Source organism: Mustela erminea, chromosome 5, assembly GCF_009829155.1.
Source record: "Mustela erminea isolate mMusErm1 chromosome 5, mMusErm1.Pri, whole genome shotgun sequence".
NCBI lineage: Eukaryota > Metazoa > Chordata > Mammalia > Carnivora > Mustelidae > Mustela > Mustela erminea.
This window is the reverse complement of record NC_045618.1, coordinates 82,900,751-82,920,660: the sequence shown is the minus strand read 5'-3', so window position 1 is coordinate 82,920,660 and position 19,910 is coordinate 82,900,751. Positions and strand designations below refer to the sequence as shown.

The following is a 19,910-nucleotide window of genomic DNA, read 5'->3' as shown; positions in this document are numbered from 1 at the left end:
TTCTCTTACTTTATAAGTATATGAATAGGTTACTACCTAATTTCTTTTTTTTTTTTTTTTTCACTGCATTCACCAGCCTTAGATGAATCCTATTTAAAGGCTTCTTTTTGCATAAATCTGCCAGCAGCATTTTTTATTTACAAGTTTTTGTGAAATTGGCCTGGAGATAGGATTAGTCAGAAACATGCATAATGACCATAATTTTTCATTAATAGAAACATCATTGCATTTTAAAATAAGTTAATCATTATATTCCAGATAATGACATCTTTTTCATGAGAAATCTATACCATTTGTTTAGATACAGGGCAGGGAAAATAAGATTTTAAATCAACATATGACACCTGACATAGGGTTCAACCTCCCCTCAAAAAAAGCCTGCTCGGATTAAATGAGGCACATGTAACCAAGCACAGTACCTGCTCCTATCACCACCCCCAAGTACCCCTTGCTTTACTTTTATATAAAAAAGATAATCTATAAAATGCATTTGCCTGACTCTAGCCACAAGACTCAGAGTCCTTGAAGGCACAGACCAAACATGATTCCTCTTTGTTACAGTGCCTGATACAGAATGTTTTTGGTATTTCTTTAAAAAAAAAATATTTATTTATTTGTCAGAGAGAGAGAGAGCACAAGTAGGGGGAGCAGCAGGCAAAAAGAAAAGCGGGCTCCCTGCACAGTGGGACTTGATCCCAGGACCCTGAGATTACAACCTGAGCTAAAGGCACTTAGCTAACTGCGCCACCCAGGCATCCCGTATTTTTATATTTCTTAAGTGAATGAAGATTAGTAGCTCTGGGTACAAGACTCAAACCAGATATTAAATTGTGGAGGGATTTATTATGCTACCAGGATATGGAGTTTAATATTCTATTCTGTTTCCTATTGGAAAGCTGCCAATTCCTTCACCCAACAAACAATAAGCATCTTCTAGGAACCTAAGACTGTTACATTTCTTGCCATACCTCAGAGAATAAAACAAAATTCCTTTCCCTCACAGTCTAACATTGTAGTGGAAGGAGACAGATAATAAGAAATAATCATAACAATCCATATTCTATAGTAAGTAATAAGTAATACTACGGAAAAGAACAAAATAGAGTAGGTTAAAAGGGATCAGGTACACAGGGGAAATGACTGATTTTAAGCAGGGTGGTCACAGTAGGCTTCCTTAAGGTGACATCTGAATAAAGACTTAGAAAAAGTGAGAGAATGAGCTAGGTGGGCATTTGAAGGAAGAGTAGTCAAAGGCAACAGCTTTATGCAAAGGCCCTTATGGGGCAGGAGCCGGGCTGCTTGAGAATTAAAGGTAGGCAGCCAGAGTAGCATGGGCAAGAGGAAAGGAGGTCACAGAAAGGGTTGGAGGGTGGAACACGAGTCATCTGGGTCTGCGTAAACACTCAAGCTTTTCTCTAAAACAGAAATCCTCTAAATAATTTTTGATTTGAGGAATGACATAATCTTACATTAAACAAAATCCTTCTTCCTGCTCTGCTGGAAGAGGCTGAAGCAAACATATCAACAGAGAGGCTCTTGTGATAATCCAACTGAGAGATCATATCTGTATTCATTTGCTGGGGTTAACTTAATGAAAAAACCACAGACTGAATGGCTTCACTAAAAGGAACGGATTGTCTCATAGTTCTGGAGGCCAGAGATCTGGGATCAAGGTGTCAGCGGACCATGCTCCCTCTGAAGGCCCTAGGCAAGAGTCTGCTCTACGCCTCTCTTTTTGCTTCTAGTAGCTTCAGGTGTTCTACGCCTTGGAGATGGCCATCTTCTCCCTGCATCTCTTTACATCGAGGAAAGTGGTGAAGGTAAAGAGAGGTAGTTAGATTCTAGATAGGATTTGAAGGTTTGGCCACAGGTTATGTTGACAGATTAAATACAGGAAGTGTAAAAAAGAAAAGAATAAACGAGGAGTCTATGATTTTGACCTAAGAATAGGAGCTTTGCCATTAAGATAGGGAAGACTAGAAACAGAGAAGTGGGGGCAGCAGCCATGGAGGATGCCATTCAGATCTCCCCTCTGCACAGCATGTAGTTAGCTGCCAGTCTCTAAGAGACACACCTCCAGGCTTCGAGGCATTATTCAGGCCAAGGCCATGAGTTCCCAGCACCATGTTCAGCCAGTGACTGTACATAGCAGGAGTTCTAGAGTAGCGCCATTCCTGCTAGGGCAGGATGCCTCTGAAGGCAATCTTTACTCTGGTTGCTTATCTGCCTGCTGAGTTCTTCTCAGAGCTATGCTGAGTCTCGGGCTCTTCCTACCCTTCCCTCCTTTCTTCCCCCTTTCTTTTCATAGGTTTCAGATTGATGGTGCCATTCAAAGGCCCTCCCTGCTACTCCTACACTTACTACCCTTTCTCCTTCACAAGTATCTCTCCCTCTAAATTCCTTGCACTCCAAATTCCATGTTGGTATCTTACATCCAGACAACATGAACTGACATAATCCGTAGCAAGAATGGGCTGAGAAAGTAGGCAGTAAGATAGGATTTTTGAACTGGACCATCTACTTCTCATCTGACAAAGAAGAACACATCCCACATGGTTGCGGGGCGTGGACAGTCCTTGGCACAAGGTGGCAGGAAAACTACTAAAGAGTTTACTGGTAATAATATGGAAACACATCCCAAAGAAGGGGAATGCCCTTGCCAGTAAGACTGAGACATGTGAAAGGTAAGGAGGGAACAATGCATAATAAAGACAGGGGAGCCCGTTGGTTATTAAGTTGCATTGCCCTGCAGGGGGATAAAGCACAACCTCACTAATAATACTTAAAGATCAAATATAAAATATAAAAATATAAATATTTAAATATAAAAATAAATATTAAATATAAAAATATAAATATAAAATATAAAAATCAGAAAATCTTTTCAGTGGTTTAAAAAGAGGCCCTTTTCTCCCATCCTGGAAGAGTAGACACAACTGAGGAGCAAACCCAGGACTAAATAGTTGCAAAGCCTCGAAAACAATTAAATGCTTAGTCAAACAGGTCAAGTACGCAAAAGTCCTAGCTGGAAAAACCCAAGATCCCATGTGGGTTAAAGCCCCTGAAGATTATGGCTCTACAGACTCTACTGCAGAGAAAGCCCACCACCCTCATTAGGAGCTAGCACATGCCTCATGCAGAAAGACTCCACAGAGGCCTCTGTGCTACCTTCCTGAGTGGCCTCACCTTGTCCCCTGACTGCCAACCTGATAGCTAGGGATGATTCCTACATAATCAGTGGTGACAAGCTATGACGGATAAGAGAGGAGCTGTAAGAATGAGTCCTGAGAGCCCAAAAGAGGACCTCTATGGCTGGATCTATGGTGCTTGATCAAAGGAGGAGGAATATGAGACTGTAGAAGCAAGAATAAATTGATTTGGGGGCACTCTTTTGGGACATGAGATTTCACAGTCTGGCAAGGACCCCAGGGAAGGAGCACTCTTGCTATCTATGGTGGCCTCTAGAAGCCTGGAGAAAACTAAAGCCTATGCCAAGGAAAGCTGAAATGCTTAGCACAGCAGGCCATAGAAGACAGGATAAAGAGGCTCAGGGAAGCAGGCATACTGGGAGGAAGCAGCACCGCTCTTGAAGGCAGCCACTGCTACCTACAGCACGGAGGCCTTCTGCAGGGTCTTCCTGCATGGCAGATGTGCCAGCTCCTAACAAAAAGCAGTAGGCCATGTCAGCATCACATCTGGCATTCTGTGATGTCATCATAGACCGCCAAATGGCCCACCAGAGGACTCTGCTTCATGTAAGAGCCAAGTGGACACTTCATTTACAAAGGCTGTCAGGAATTTGCTAGTGAGAAAGGAACCAGCACCACTAAGAACTTCAGTGGTGGCTCTCCTCTGGAGGCCAGGCCTAGGGTACCAGAGGCAGTCACAAAACTTGGCTTGTTGATAGTGATGGTCCTCCACCTAGAGACCAGGCCACAGCAAGGAAGCTGAAAGAACAAAATTACTACACAATGACTGGAAGGGGCAGCTGGCTGGTCAGGGACTAAAAGGAAAAGAAACCAGAAAATCAGAGACCAAAAGATCCGTGGGAATAGACTTATAGTTGTGAGCATGAAGTATGAAGATTTTTGTGTCACATGTTAATGCCCATCAGAAAACGTCTACCATGGAATAGGCATTAAACGACTAAACAGGCAAAATGACTTGGCAGGTGACATGAGTCAGCCTTTATCATTGACCACCTGAACATATAAGATGGATACATGCCCACGGTGGCAGAGATAAAGGCTATACTGGGCCCCAAAGCATGATCTCCACTTAGCAGAGCCAATCTAGCTACTTTCGTCTCTGAACTTCCAACCTCAGAGATTAATGTTCAGCATCCTATAAGGCACCATTTCCCAAGGAGACCAACTAGTCACTTGCTGGTAAGTGGACACTACACTTCTTCAAGGATCAGTGATTCATTCTCATAGGAGTAGACACATATTCTGAGTGTGGTTTGCTTTACTATCCACAGAGTCTCAAATAGCACCAATATCCAGGGGATCACAGTGTGCCTATTTCAAAGACATGGAATCCCACAAAACATAGCATGCAACCAAGGAATACATTTCACAATGCATTTCACAATTTCACATGCAGAGTGGATCAATGACCACAGAATACGTTGGTTGTATCACTTACTGAACCAGCCAGAAGCCAATGGCCTACTAGAGCACTGGAATATTGAAATACCAGCTTGGAAGCAATTCTCTGCAAGGATGGGGCACCATTGTCCAAGATGCAGTATAGGTAATAAATCTATATGGCACTGTATTTCAAGAGGAAGAATTTAGGGTCTGGGAACCAAGAAGCAGAAGGAGTGGCCCCACTTCCTATCATTCCCAATGATCCCAGGGGGACCTTTGTATTTCCTACCCTCAATACTCTAGGCTCTGCAGGGTTAGAGGTCCCACTGCAAAAGGAAATGCATTCTGCCAAGGAACACAGCTTTCTTTGATATTGTATCAAAACCTGCAAAGTTCAGAGTCCTTCATTCACTTTTACTTTGGGATTTAAGACACAGGCAAGACATCACCAACTACACTTCTATGACTTATGATTAGACAATGTGTATTACAGATATTACATGCTTGGGGTCCCCTGTACATCTGGTTCCAGCACTACTTTATAAGGTCTTGGGGTACGAAAAGATGATCCTCTGATTTACCTGCAGGTTGCTTACAAAATAACCAGATCATTTAAATTGCCTTCCTCAAAGGCTGTATCCTGTAAAACTCCCGGGTCACCAAGAGATCAAAAGAACCACCTGCTGCCTGGGGCTAGGGCTGAGTTGGTTGATGAGTCACAGTTTATCTATTTAACTCTTCCCCATTTGCCAGATATGAGCGACCTACTTCCCGCCTGGCAAGCAGAAGAGGAAACACAGCACTATAATGAAATTTGGAGACCAGACTCTTAAAATAATGAGGGCCTTCTGTAATGAATGGAATGTCAGAAATTATATTCTCAATATGCAGTGGCTATAATACTATATGTTAACTAGCTAGAATTTAAATAAAAATTTGGGGAGAAAAAACAAACAATAGCAATCCAAAGTGTATTTTAGAATAAACTGTACCCCCAAACAATTTCATTTATATAGGCCTAGGGTTGGAAAGAGAAGGATTAGGTTTCTAAAGATAAATGCCTTTAAAGCTGGGGAGTCTGGACGGTATCCCCAAAGTTGCCATTTACTTGGCAATCAGGTACATTCAGTTTTTAAGTCAAAGCCATACTATGGTATGAAGGAGAGAGTTGTTGATTTTAAGGTGCTTCCATGGAGTTTTAATTTCCTGGAATGCAAAGGAGGAAAGTTCAGGCCAACCCAGCCTCTCTTTTCTAAGAGACAGCCAAACCTTAGTGAGGATCTGATTTGGGCAGCCAAGAAGTCTTGGTTTGATCTTTTGTAAGGAAATTTGGGACTCTGCCCAAGTCAACAGAAAGGGGAAGAAGCCAGGATGGGAATAAAGAGTTGGATGACGCCTGCCTACACTCTGTGTAGGCATGTCCAGTGTGAGGCCTCCTGCTTTTCTGCTTAGTCCTTGAGCCACTGCTGAGTTACTGTTTACTGGGCTTGACATGACCATATATTCACGTATAGTGTCTCTGTAATAATGGTTTTCAAATCTCTTAGACAGGGTCTTACCAGTGACAGTGACCCTAGCTAGGGAGCAGGACCCTGTTACCTCTCCAGAACCCTTTCCTGGGAGGTCTAAATCAATACCTTGCCTTCTCTGTATGCTGGACATTGGGGGAGTAACTGGGCTGGAAGCCCGGACAGAGACAGCTGGGTTCAAATGGCCTGCGGAAGCTGCTTTCTCAGTAACATATTACTGGGGAGGTAGTATGGTGTAATGGTTTCAGACATGGGTCATGAAGTCAGAGCTGCATCAATTCCAGTTCTGCCACTTACTAGCTATATAAATTCCAGCAACTTTTTAATCTCTATAAGCCACCATTTCCTCATCTGAAAAAAAAAAAAAAAAATAGGTGAGACTGTACCTCACAAGAAATAATGAGATAACACATGTAAAGTGCTCAGCATATAGTTAGTGGTTGACATCTGTATTTTCCTTATTACCAACAGAACAATGAATTGAGGAAAAGGAAGACAGGAAGGTAACTCCTTGTCTGTGGCTGTTTCCCAAGTTGTATCACAGGTGCACAATTACTATATCCATTTACCTTAATGCATATTTGAAAGACAAATGAGATGACAGGTGTGAACCCACTGGGAACAAAATACAAGACTTTTTTTTTTTTTTTTTTTTAAAGAGAAGGGAGAGATAAGGAGAGGTGGGTGGGGCAGGGAAGGGCAGAGGGAGAGCAAGAGAGTGAATCAAGGGCAAGAGAGAGAATCTTAACCAGGCTCCATGCTCAGCCCAATGCAAGGCTCAAACTCATGACTCTAAGATCATGACCTTAGCTGAAATCAAAAGTCAAATGCTTAAACTACTGAGCCACTCAGTCACCCCAAGATAGTATCATTAAGAGAAGGCTAGGACTTGAGGAAACCCCTTTTGGGAGTGTTACTTCTAAACTCCATCTTTTTGCTTTCCAAGTCTCCTAAGGCATCGGACAATTCACATTTTCAACTGCCATTCAGTTATATGCTGAGATTTTAAGATACAAGTAATGATGAAATCTCATAAGCTCTTTCAGTCAAGAAAATTTAAAAACAAAACAATACTACTAGGTGATGAGAAATGAAGCTACCAGATGTTCAGACTTTGCTGAGTTAACAAGCAAAATCTTAGCAAACTTCAATCTAGTCACCTTCAATGAAAGAGAATTTTAATTGATCTAATTTTATCAGAAGTAAGACCTCAACCCCATACCCCTGTGGGGAGGGGGGGGCGGGAACTTACTTTTTTACCAAAATTCTCATTAAAAAGCTAACAATCTTACAGTGTTTTGTTGTTTTTGTTGAAAAAAACAGTTTCTTTCCTTGAAGATAATATACACAAAGTCCTAAATATTTACCAGATGATACAGATCTGCCAGTGTTTTCAGCCAAGTTTCCAAAGTTTTACGAAATCACTTCTTGGACATAATTCTAACAATCTGGCCCATGATAATTTAACTGGGGAGGATTTTTCCACCTTCTTCACATGGCCTTTAGTTATAAGCCTCTGTGTGTGTCCAGATGAAACTCACACCCTGCAATCCTGAACATCCTTGCTCATTCAGAAGCAGTTGTTATCAATAGATAAATATAGAGAAGTGGATTCTCTGGGGACATCTATTTCCAATGAAGACACCACATGTTCTGGCTTCAGTACAAACTTATTTTCTCGGCCTCCACTTACTCGGATCTCAACTATCTGCCCTCTTAACAAAACAACTTCTCAGAAAGGAATTTCAGTTCTGTTTTCTACAGTAGCAATTTTCAGTTCAGGTGCCACGGAGTCAAGTACCAAGCCTGCCTCAATCAGAGTAGCTCTACTTTTATTGTTTTCTTTAAGCTTAATCATTTTATTTGAATTAAAACTTTAAAACATTTGGGGGAAAAAATTTACCTTTCTGTAATTATAAACTTTAATGAAAGAAGAGAGTTCTATTACTTCGGTTTCTAGAATCTTTTAAGTAATCACAGATTTAAAATATCATATTCCCATTTAAAAATCTTTCCAAAGCATTGTATGCCTCTGAAAAAATTTAAGAAACAGGGAGGCTAGACCTCCACATCCTGTCCCAGTTGCCTGGAAGTTTCGACTGCCAAAAATCTAAGTCCTCCCCATGGGAGTTCCACATACATATCCAGCCAGGAAGGTCACATTCCATCCAGAACTCCAGAGGAAGAAAATGATCCAAAGGGGGGCGAAACCAGGCCAAGCATTCACTACAGATGAAAATTCATCTATAAAGTAGCGACCCAGTTAATGAAGAGACATTATCCTCATTCTACCACGCTATTATTTTTGCGTTTCTATGTGGGTCACAGCACAGAAAAATCCACGGAGAATTTGCCAGGGAAAATATGGAAGTTATAATTGAGGATTGTTGACCCCACTTTTCCACTCAAACTGTCACATGAAGGGAAAGGTGAGACCACAGGGAGTAGCAAAACCACATTTGCCCAGACAATAGGATTTCATAGACAAGAAAATGTTTTTAAAGAATTAGGGAACTGACCTACAGTTGCTTTTACTTTTGCCAAGCAACTATATGCTTAAAGTGATAACTCTGAACTATTACCATCATTCTATAAAACGGCTTTTTTTTAACACCAGAAAGTAAAGAGATTATCATCTCAGAAATAAAGGGCATTCCTTTCCTCAATAGGTCAGTTGGCCCTCTTGTACTGACTTCACAATGAAACAAGCCACCCTAGTCCCTATCTTGAAGTTAAAATTTTGTTTGTTTCCATTTAACCAGGGGAAAGTACTTCAAGGCAATCCTAATCAACACACTGGGCGGGCATCCAGAGGAATGAGGCCAGAAGATGCTGGGATACAGGCTCCCAAAGCAGCCTGTATCTGAGGCCTATGGTCCTAAGCTCAGCAACTCATGGGGAAATCCCCATGGGACAACTCCAGTTGTGAATTAAGGTTATCCAACAGAAATCCAAGTGTACCATGGCAATTCATGAGCTTTGCTATTTTCCGCCAGCTCTGGGAGAGAGACTGAGGGGCCAAAAATGCACACATGCCTCAGCTTTGCCAGTCAGTTTTCCAAGCTTGGTGATCCTCTTCCAGCAGATGGCAGAACACACACATAGAAAACTCCAAAGCCATCCAAGGTTTCTGTCTCGCATTTGGTCGCTGGTCTTATTTCTTTAAAAGCTGGGCATGAGGAAGAAGAAACGTTGCAGATAAAAAGCCCCACCCACATTCCATCCCTAAATCCTGTTTACACTGTGCTTTGCTCTTCACAGACCGGCTGTAACTCTTTGCAAATAGAAGAAACACAAAGTCAAGAAAAACCGACCAATAAACTAAAAATACTAGGATCAACATGTTCTCCCTGTTAGAGAGCCCAGCATATACCTTGTGCATTTTTTAAAAATTTTAAGCCCAGTCCAAGTTTTCATTAACCCTCATCACATGTGTTTATACAGGTAGACGGTAGTAATGAATTATCTTTTCTAAAGAAGCCAGGGCTTTTACATTGCCTTGTTCCAAGGAGAGAATTCACATAAGTATTCAAAGGTAATTACACAGTAGGTCAAAAGAACAGCCAAGAAAATCAAAAGGGTATCTCTCTCCTACAGTGTGTTTTCACAAACAAAAAATCCATTTCAAGGTGAAAAAATATTTCCTAAAATGCACTCTAATTGAATATTTCAGGCACAGTAGTAAGTAGGTCACTTGCTCTCTAGGATTCAAAGAATATCAGCCTGTGGAACTCCACTTCTATCCTGAACAGAAAAATTAAAGAGAAAACACTATAAAACAAGAAAATCCGCCCCCACAAAGTTCTTTACAGCAGGAGCTGAGGGTCAGGTGTATGATCTACAACCAGGAGTTCTGTAGATAATTTTCAAAACTTAATTGATTGTAAAAGTATAAGGAATTGTGCTTCTTCCAAAATCTGTAACAACCACATCCACCCCACCACCCTCCCTTTTAGGCATTTTCTAGTCAGAAACTGAACCCAGGAATAAATGCCCCAGAAACATTCTTTAAATAGCCTAACGTTGGTTGTCAAACCGCACTCCTTCTCCACGTTCCCTCTTTTTTTTTTTTCAGTGTCTAATCGGTCCTGCTCCCACCCCCAATAACCCAGTGTTCTCAGGGGTGCTCCATGCCCTGTGCTCTCCTGGATGCTATCTGCCATGCAAAATAGAATGTTAGAGCTGGAAAGCATCTGCTTCTACAGATGAGGAAACCTCAGCCCTGAAAAATTAACTCCCTTGCCAGTGCCAGATTTGCAACTCCACCCCTCAGCAGCCTCATCCCTTGAAGTCTTATTAGACTTCATTTTTACCAGAAAAGAAACATCGGGCCAAAGCAGCTGGCTTCATGATTAGTTCTCTCAGAAAGCACATCTTTAATGAATGAGGGGTTCGAGTTTAGAAATTTCAGAAAAGATTGGTTGGAACAGACACAATTTTGAGCAGTAGGTACTTCCCCAGTCCTCAAGTCGCATTCAGCCCAGAAATAAGAAATAAGTCCTCCTGAGAGGACTGAGCTGTGGTGACCTGTCCCTTGGCAAATGTGAAGAATGAAAGCTTCAAGAGGGCAAGGACTCTGTTTTATTCATATCCGCATCCCTAAAACCTAAAACGGACACTGGCACTGAAGAGGAACTCAACAATAAGTATTTGTTAGATGAATAAAATAAAGGAAGGAAGCATCCTTCCTTGCTCTCTGTAGTCCATCTCTACCTTCCTTTTGCTCCCTGTTGTACTTAAGTCTAGTTCCTTTGATCAAAATTCTGTTGTCAGGTAATACATATCAATCATTTATATGCTAGTAGCCTTTAAGCTGCTGCTTGGAGTGTTTGGAATTTCAGTTTTACAAAAAGGCTTTGGCCCCTCTGCAGGCCCAGACTCAGTCAGCAACGGAAAGCCTTTGTGGCCAGACCCCATCCATCCTCCTCTCCATGCCGGAGGCCAAACTTTAAATTCTTTCAAAGAATGGCAAATTGTTCACAGGAAGAACTCCCTTCCCTAGGGACCTCCTGATACACTCCTGCGGCTCCCCTTAGCTTTCACATCTTTGTAAAATAATCTAAACCCCTATCTTCCTTTCTCACCTATCAAAATCTAGAGGAGATGCTGCTGTCGCATAGTTAGCTCAGCCATACTGTTACATAAATGCAGGCCGCCTGCTTCCCCAGTTCACTTTGGGAAGACCAAACACTTCATTGCATGAACCAGGAGCCCATCCTCACCCTGTCACACACTAGGGGGTGCTATTGCTATATACAGATCCCAGGAGCTTGAAACAAGATGAAGGACGTGTGTGACCGAGCTTTCAGGGTCCTGGGAGACATTTCTAGTTGGGCCTCTTGCACAACGCTTCTGCAAAGTTTCTCAGAATCAAAGGCCATTACACCCCCTTGAGCTCCATAATTCCAGGGTAAAGCCTACACACGATGTGATGGAAAGGGAGGGCTGAAGGTGTCCAACTAAAGGCTGTACTCTACGACTCATTTAATACACAGGCTCACATAACAGTATTCATGACAACTGCTGGATATTAATAATTAACCCCCACTCACCACCAGAGAGGAAAATTCTGTTCAGACAACCAAGGGGCAAACATTGTCAGGCAGAATTAAATGTATGGGAGGCAACCAGAACAGCCGGGAAACACTTGAGTTTGTCCCTGCTTTTCACAATCATCTTTCCTGGTATGTGATGTCTAAGACTTTGGGAATGAAAGCTTCATACACAAACAAATGAATATCAGCCTCTCCCAGCCCCCAGCTTGGCTCTTGCACAAAGCTTGCAGGCTGCCAGAGAAGCTTCTCCGGCCTCAGTTAACTCTTTGCTTGAGTGACAGTGGAACTGCACTGCAGGAAAAGCTCTCTCAGAAGCAGAATGCCTTTTCAAACTTCTGAACAAACCATCATGACAAAGAGTATTTTGTGGGGTTTGTGGGTTTTTTAATATAAATTGAGAAAAAATGTGTATTTGAACAAAGTTCTCTAAATGAGACTCACACCTAACAGTATGAACATTAAATATTCCCACACGGAGAAGAATGGATCTGCACCAAGGGAAATAACTCTGGTATTAATCCAAGGAGAAACAATCCCTCTCACCCTCCCCCCACCCCAAACTAGGGTTTCACACCCTTTGTTGGTTCACACAAATGCTAATGAGCAACAACTCACCAATGCTAATGACTAGAACTCTCTTTGGCTCCAAAAACAACTCAGCCAAGCTAGAAACTTGAAGAATCCCAAGTGGTTCAAGAGGGAATCAGCCAGTCTGAGGTACCATTTTAGGGCAAACAGACTGGTTTCCTTTTTGCTCTAAATTCTATTCTTAAAAGGGATAGATTCCATTCTATGGATGCATCAAACTTTTAGACAAAATGCAAAAAATTTCAAATCCCAGCTTCTGTTGCAACAACTAGCCAGACAGACATTTCAAGGAAACTTCTAAGAAAAGTGACTCTCAACCTAATTTCTGCTCTCACATAGCCAAAAGACACACTCCCTCCCATCAATTACCAAGGCTGACTACTGCAGTATTACTTAACTAGGACCCTTAGGGAACAGATCAGAATGGGGAGATTGGGGGATGTGATATGGGGTAAAATCTGAAAAAGGCTTACTCTGAGAAAGCCATTCTGAATGGCCCCCTAGGGGGGTTAGCACTAGACACACCAATACATTCAGTAAGGTCCTGATAAACAATGGATGAGCATTTCTGGTCCTAATCCCCTGAAGTTTTACTCTTTAAAATGAAAAACACAAAGACAAACCCTTGTCCCCGTTGCTATCCACAAATCTTCATTAAAAAAAAAAAAAAAATGCTAATTGGTTGAAAAGTAACAGCACAAAGCAAGTTTTAATTTAACATTATCAGTTACATTTTTTTGACATGTGTTTTACAATCATTCCCGTGATTTCCTAATTCCAACAATGAAAATGGCATCTTGCCTTCTTAGTAAACTCAGCAGGAATCTCAACCATGTTTGCCCATTAGATTCACCTGAAAAGACTGAGATGTCCTTGCCTTCACACCTCCTTAATGGGTTCGCCATTTTTTGTACTGGCTCAGGTGAAACCTGGGCATCATACTTCTTTAAAGTTCTCAGGTGTAGAGCCAAGGTGATAATCACTGAACTGATGAAGCCAGGCCCACCATCTTAATGTAATTAACTATCTTCTTTGAACTTCCCCATATTTGAATTTTATTTGCAAAATGAAGTTAATCAAGAGCTCTCTCATCTGAATATGGTGAAAATAAAGCTATAATCATAAAGAACTTTGTGGTAATGAAAAAAGAAAGTAGGTGATTTTATCTTGCTGTTTGAAACCAATTGTTGGCACTGCTAACGAAGCCACAAGAAATTTGTAATTTGAGGTAGAAATATATTACATCTCTTCCCAAAGAATTTATTGCATTGCAGAACTTATTAGCATTAAATTCAAACGAAGCAGCAGCAGAGAGACAGAAGGGATGTGAGAAGGCTGCATCATGAAATCTAAATGCAGGTCCAGATGGTGGAGGAGAGGCTTAAATCCCCAGTCCTGTGGTTCAAACACAGCAAACACACCTGGGAAAGAAGTTATTAGTGTCAAGGCCACCCTGTCTGCCTCTCCTTTGCTTCCCCACCACTACCACCCCACCTCCCCAAAAGGCCAACGGACCTAGTGAGGCCCCTGACTGAAACCACGCAGATACCCCTCTGTCCTGAATGGTAGAGAGCAGTCAGCCCCTCAGTGCTGGCAGAGGGTAAGTGGACGCAGATCCTGTTGGGGCCTAAAACATGACTCAGCACCAAACATGATCCTCGAAGAGAATCAATATACTGAACCCTAGAAATTAGGACTCTCTTAGTCCCAACTTGGCTTCAGAAGAAGAGGCCAAGTGGTCCCCTTCAGTTATACAAGTTCTGAGCTGGCAAACTTTCTCAGAAAGAATCACAGACCCGCTTGGCTGGCAGAGGATGGCACATCTCTGCTCACTCCCACCTACAGCGTCACCATGACAGCAATACAGCTGGCTACGTAAGGACAAAACATAAGAAACACCTTGCATAATCAAAGATACACAGGTGACTTGCATGGACCTGTGCTGGAATTTCACACAGGCAAAAGTCTCTTACTCCTTCCAAATGTATTTTTAATGACCTAATTTGGTGATACAGCTTAGCAACTGGCATAAAGTAACTTCCCTGCCCCTTCCTGCAATATAACCACAAACCCTTGTTTCTACTCTTTTCTCAACCCTTCTCAGTCAGGGCAAAGCCCAGTTTTCAGTTTCCTAAATGGGGCCTGGGCCGCCACAATGATTTTTCACACAGTCATTTCAAACTCTCGCTTCTGGAAGACTGAAAGAGACGTCTAATAGCCGACCGGTTATCCAGCACATACTGTGTTCTAGGCTCTTATCTCAACTTCGTCTTCACAACAATTTATAAGACAGATGAATTATCCCTGTTTTACAGATAAGGCAATGAGAGCACAAAGAAACTGAATAACCTCTGTCCAAGGTCACACAATTAGTAAGCAATACAGCAGGCTCTGAACTCAGGTCTGTCTAATCCTAAACTCATGTTCTTTAAAATAATAATGGGGGGCGGTCCTTACCTAGCACCAGGTGTCGGCACTGATCTAAACACTCTTCAAATCTAACTTATTTAATCTTCACAACAAATCTAGAAGAGAGGTACTACTTTTACCACTGCCGTTATTATGCAGATGAGAAAACTGAGGAAGAATGAGATTCAAAAATTCCAAAAGTTTCCAAGTCCCTAACTGGCAGGCTGTTAAGTATTCAGGCCATAAGCACAGCACACACTGCCCCCTCATTTTCCCTGTAACTTTCTGCATTCATTCATTCAAATGTTGTGTAGCCCTCTTCTATGCACCTGACATCTTGCCAGGTATCGCAGAAAGAGAACTAGTATTTGACACCTGCCCTCAGAGGACATTAACAGAATGTGAAGCCAAGAGCACTATAATATGCCGGGAGACCTCACTGAGCACTGCGAGGGAGTTGAATTTGGAGAGATAGGAAGAATGATCCAGGAAGGCGGGGTGGGGGGGGGGGGTGGGGAGGGGTGGGGGGGGTGGGGAGGGGTGGGGGGGGGTGTAATATGAGCAAAGGTAAAAATAAGAAGGAGGACTAGGGAGAAGAGAAGGACCCCCCCCCCACACACACACACACACCACACACCACACACAAAGCCAGATTCTCTATTGCTGTTTTATGTATTCGTTATCTCATTTAATCTTCATGGCAGACACTTAAGACATCTTCATTTAGCAGATAAAGAAAATGAGGGGGGGGTGGGAGGTTGGGGTACCAGGTGATGAGTATTATAGAGGGCACAGATTGCACGGAGCACTGGGTGAGGTGAAAAAATAATGAACACTGTAATGCTGAAAATAAATAAATTTAATTAAAAAAAAAGAAGAAAGAAAGAAAATAAGGTGTAGAAAGTCCAACAACTAACTCAGTCACACATCGGCCAAGGAACAGAGCCAGGTTTGTCTGCTTCTGACACTCCTCCTCTCAACTGGGAGCCTCTTTCCCATAGGTGAACCCAAACTTAGAAGGCCAAGGAGTCAGGCAAAGCACCAGCAAAGCCAGGCAGCATCTAACCATTCTGATTTCTAGATCTCTTTATCTTTGTCCCAGACCCCAGGGGAGTATGTGCTTTTTCAATGTCAAAGCCTCTCCCTTTGTATTCCCACTCCAAACAAGCTCCCTTTCTATAGACTGACTTATGACTTGCCTGTCCAAATAGAGAGTAGGCCTCTAGAGCCAGCTGAGGGCCTGGCTGAAGACAAGCTGTCTGCTGTTGGGGCCCACTGGTGGAGACACAAACTAGGCCTAGGGAACCTCAAGAATCCCCTAACTCAGACCCCTCAGTTTGGAGAAAAAAGTGGAGAACCAGAGAGAGAAAGGGAGGGAGTCGCTAAAGGCATTCTCTCACCCCACCACAAAACAAAACAAAACCCTAAGCTCCATGAAAGTGCTTTGGCAAGTGGAGGTCTGAAATTCCTACAACAGCCTGGAGAGAAGGTAACTAAGGTTCTGCCTTCCTGCAGAGTCGGTCTTTAAATGCCGGTGCTGCTAAGACTAAAAAGAGCAAAACTGTTTTCTTAGCAAAGTTCAAGCTTGACTCAAATTTTGTGTTGTCGGGATGAGGGTACGGGTGGGGGGCATCTAAATGTGAATCATCAGCTCCTACTCAGCAAGCTGGGGACTGCGATGTTTTGGGAAAGCACGCCTTCTTGAGACCCTGGGTTTGCTCTCTTTCCTCCGCAGGGAAAGCAGGCCCTGATGTTCCATCACCCACCTACAGCTTCTTACAGCATGCCTTTTATAGCACCCGCAGCCTCTAATAGGAGCAGAGGAGTCGTGATGCTTCTGCCATTTTTCCCTTAGGTGGCCGACAACCCAGCCTTGAAGGAATAGACCCAACCAGTGCAAAAGAGAATCTGCTATCCAAAGAGCAAAAGCAGTACCCACTGCATCACTGTCAGAATGTTTAAAATGTATATCAAGATCATTATTCATCAAACTTTCCCTCTGGGAACAGATATAGTCCGTTCCTCTTTCTAAGGCCAAAGGACTGCGTGTTACCTTCCATTAATATCTCCCTGTCACTCTTCAGTTCCACTTCCACCAATCATCATATTAGACTATAGCCAAAAGACACAACTTTTTAAAAATGTACTTACCTTAATGTGCTCATAGTATTTATAGGTCAGCTTCCCTGCTGGCTACTTTTAGTGCAGCTATACAGCGTGTGAAGAGGATTTCTTCTCATTCTCTCTGGTATAGGTAAAATCCTTAGAGGGAGCAGCGCCTAGGTATGTTTAAATAAAACAGACCAATAATGACCTTGGGCTATATCATTCACACAATAGTGGTAGGATATGCTTTTTTTTTTTTTTTTCCTAGTTAAGATTTATCGACCAAAGTAAGGTGAAGTATTAGGAAACTAGAGATTGGATGACTTAATGGTGAAGAAGTTGGACCATTCCTTCTTTCTTTAAATTCTATCTTTCCCTAAACACACCTCTATGTTTGCCTCCTATCCCTCTAACCACTCACAGTTAGGTTTCTTTATGCACCCTTCTAATTCTATCAAGCCCTTACAAGTTGGTATTTCCCTGAACAAATTCATCTACTCCCATGTCTATATCATTCTCAAATCTGTACTGAAAATCAAAGTCTGTATTCAATCAAATCAAATATGCACTCAAATCAAATCTGTACTCAAATCAAAACTGGTATCTCTCTTCAGAACTTCAGACCCAGGCACCTGGGTGGCTCAGTGGGTTAAGTGTCTATCTTCAGCTCAGGTTGTGATCTCAGGGTCCTGGAATTGAGCCCTGTATCAGGCTCCCTGCTCAGCGGAGAGTCGCTTCTCCCTCTCCCTCTGCCCTACCACTCACGCATGCTCACTCTCTCTCAAATAAATAAAATTTAAAAAACAAAAAACAACTTCAGACTCATTCATCTGATTGCCAATTACACATCTCTAGGATTTCCCACAAACCCATGAGACTCAACATGTAAAAAATTGAACTCATCATCTTCTCTATCACCTTCCCATACCATTTTCTTTTGCTCTGTTCTCTGTCTCATTGATGGCACCACCTTCTATCATTGCCCAAATCAGAGACTTTGGAATCCTCTCCCACTCTTCACTCCTCCTCACCCAAGTTCCCTCACATCCAATCAATTTCAAGAACTGTCAGTTCCCTCTCTTTTCTCCACTCTCACTGCTATTAGCCTAGTGTACAAGTTAAAGTCATCATTTCCCAAATTTGAGATGTCTATCAACTGGTTCTCCAGTCCCTACTTAAGTACTTCTAATTCATTTTTTTATGCTATACCCAGTGATCTTTCTAATATGTATAGCTAAGCATGTGATACCTCTCACTAAAAATCCTTCTGTGGCTCCACTCTGCTTTTAGGATGAAGTCTAAATGTCTTAACCAGCTGAGGAGATTCTAAATGACTTGCTTCCATATACCTTTCCAGCCTCATCCTTCATTAGAATTCCTTCATGTTTCATGTTCCAGCCACAATGAATCTCTTTGATCTTCAAACCTGATGTTTTCTCTCTTGCCTCCTAGCCTTCCTGGAATCACGGAATTACATAGAGAAAACAAAATGAAAAATACCCATATCAGGGCTTTCCACCAACTTCATCCTTATCTTTAGGAAATTCAATTGAATTCAATGAACATTTATTGATTGCCCACCAAAGGAAAAACAATCCCTTGCCAGCTGCATAGAACTTACTATGTAAGACATATTCCAAGCCATGGAACTTGCAATTTCATTGCTTCTCTTAAACCTGAGTTTAAAAGGTCAAGTCTCTGAACTTTAATTCCTTTCCTCAAACTTAAGTTCAAGCCATACAAAGAAACTATCTGTCCCCAGTACACTTGGCATGTGCCTGGATTCACTTTCACTGAATGTTTCACCCCCTTCTCTACCAAGCCAGCGACAACAACGTATCTTCTCTCTACTCTGCACTTCAAAGAAGCCCCAATTGGTTGTTAATGCCTAGATTACAAGGCTCTAACTTTCTGTTAGCTTTCTCATCTGTTGCTGAAGTCACTACAACTGGTATTGATCACCCAGTATTCCCAGGAACCAGAAACCCTATGTTTAGTAGCTATGTGGGGGTTAGATTGTTAAGTTTAAAAGACTAAGGCTTGGAAGAGGGGTGGGGGAGGAGCCATCCTGAAGAAATTTAATATCCAGCATTCCTGATTGCCCCTGGTCACACACAAAGCAACACGATGGAGCTAGGCAAAGAACACCTGTCTAGAATCAAAAGACTATATTCTATGTCTTTGCTGAGCTAGGAATGGAGATGGAGACATGATCTTGGTGATAGTGTTCCCTCTTCTTGGTAAGCAGATGACCATAAGGCTTCATATTACTAGAACTGCAGAAAGGTATCCCTCCCCTCTGGGCAAATGACCAAAACATCACCCCTTCCTCCTGACTGGAGACAGACTTTGTACAGAGCATACACTGCATGTCTCCATAGACTTGGCCTTGTGGACAGCTCTGTGCCTTCTAAAGTCATAGCTATTACAACATAAATGGAAGACATTTTTTCATGTTTTCCACTACCTAGCCCTGAACAAGAGGGCATCTACTTTCCAAACAGAGAAAGTTATCATAATACACTTTGCATACTTCCTTTCTATTGGAAACTCATGTGAAGTTTCCTAATGAACTTGAACTTTCCTCACCTATTCATAATAGCCAATCCTCACCCCCCCTACCCAATCTCCAATGAGGCAGAAATTTGGATTGTTCTCAAATATATCACAAATAGAATTCCTGGAGATCAGAGTTTAACCCAGAGGTAGTAATAAAGCACTATCATCGCTGGCTGACGAGAAGCCCACTGACAATCAACAGAAGTAACACGGAAGTGTCAAATAGGGTAGAGAGCATGCTACAGCTGGGTTGAAATAAAAAATAAGGAATAGGATGTAAAGAATCAAGTGGCCATTTCTCCTATGCCTTCCTCTCTTTGTTTTTTTAGGCTGGTTTGATTCTTGTCTATTTCAAGGTAAAGCACATCCTCCTTGAATCTGGTTTGGGAAAGAACTGAGGATTCTGGGTGCTTCTTTTAAGGCATGCCCTGGGCTTTAGTTTAGCTGAGTGTTCCTGGGTTTACGACATCTTTTCTCCCACCTATCACAAAGGAGGTTTGTGAGCGTATGTCAAACAACAACAGCGGTAAGCAAGAGAGTTAAAAGATTGGATGTGGTATCAATCTTATGTT

At 42.1% G+C, this 19,910-nt stretch overlaps 1 protein-coding gene across 3 annotated transcripts in view; it reads right to left on the bottom strand.

Annotated features, from left to right (window-relative positions):
- AKAP6 (A-kinase anchoring protein 6) overlaps nt 1–16,917 on the bottom strand; it is a 521,710-nt gene extending 504,793 nt beyond the window's left edge. Inside the window, exon 1 of one of the 3 annotated variants that reach the window (XM_032344004.1) lies at nt 16,825–16,917. The gene's annotated coding sequence lies outside the window, so the exon portion shown is untranslated. The remainder of the gene's footprint in view (nt 1–16,824) is intronic. The other 2 variants (XM_032344008.1, XM_032344005.1) reach the window with 2 other exon arrangements.
- Nucleotides 16,918–19,910: the final 2,993 nt, after the last annotated feature.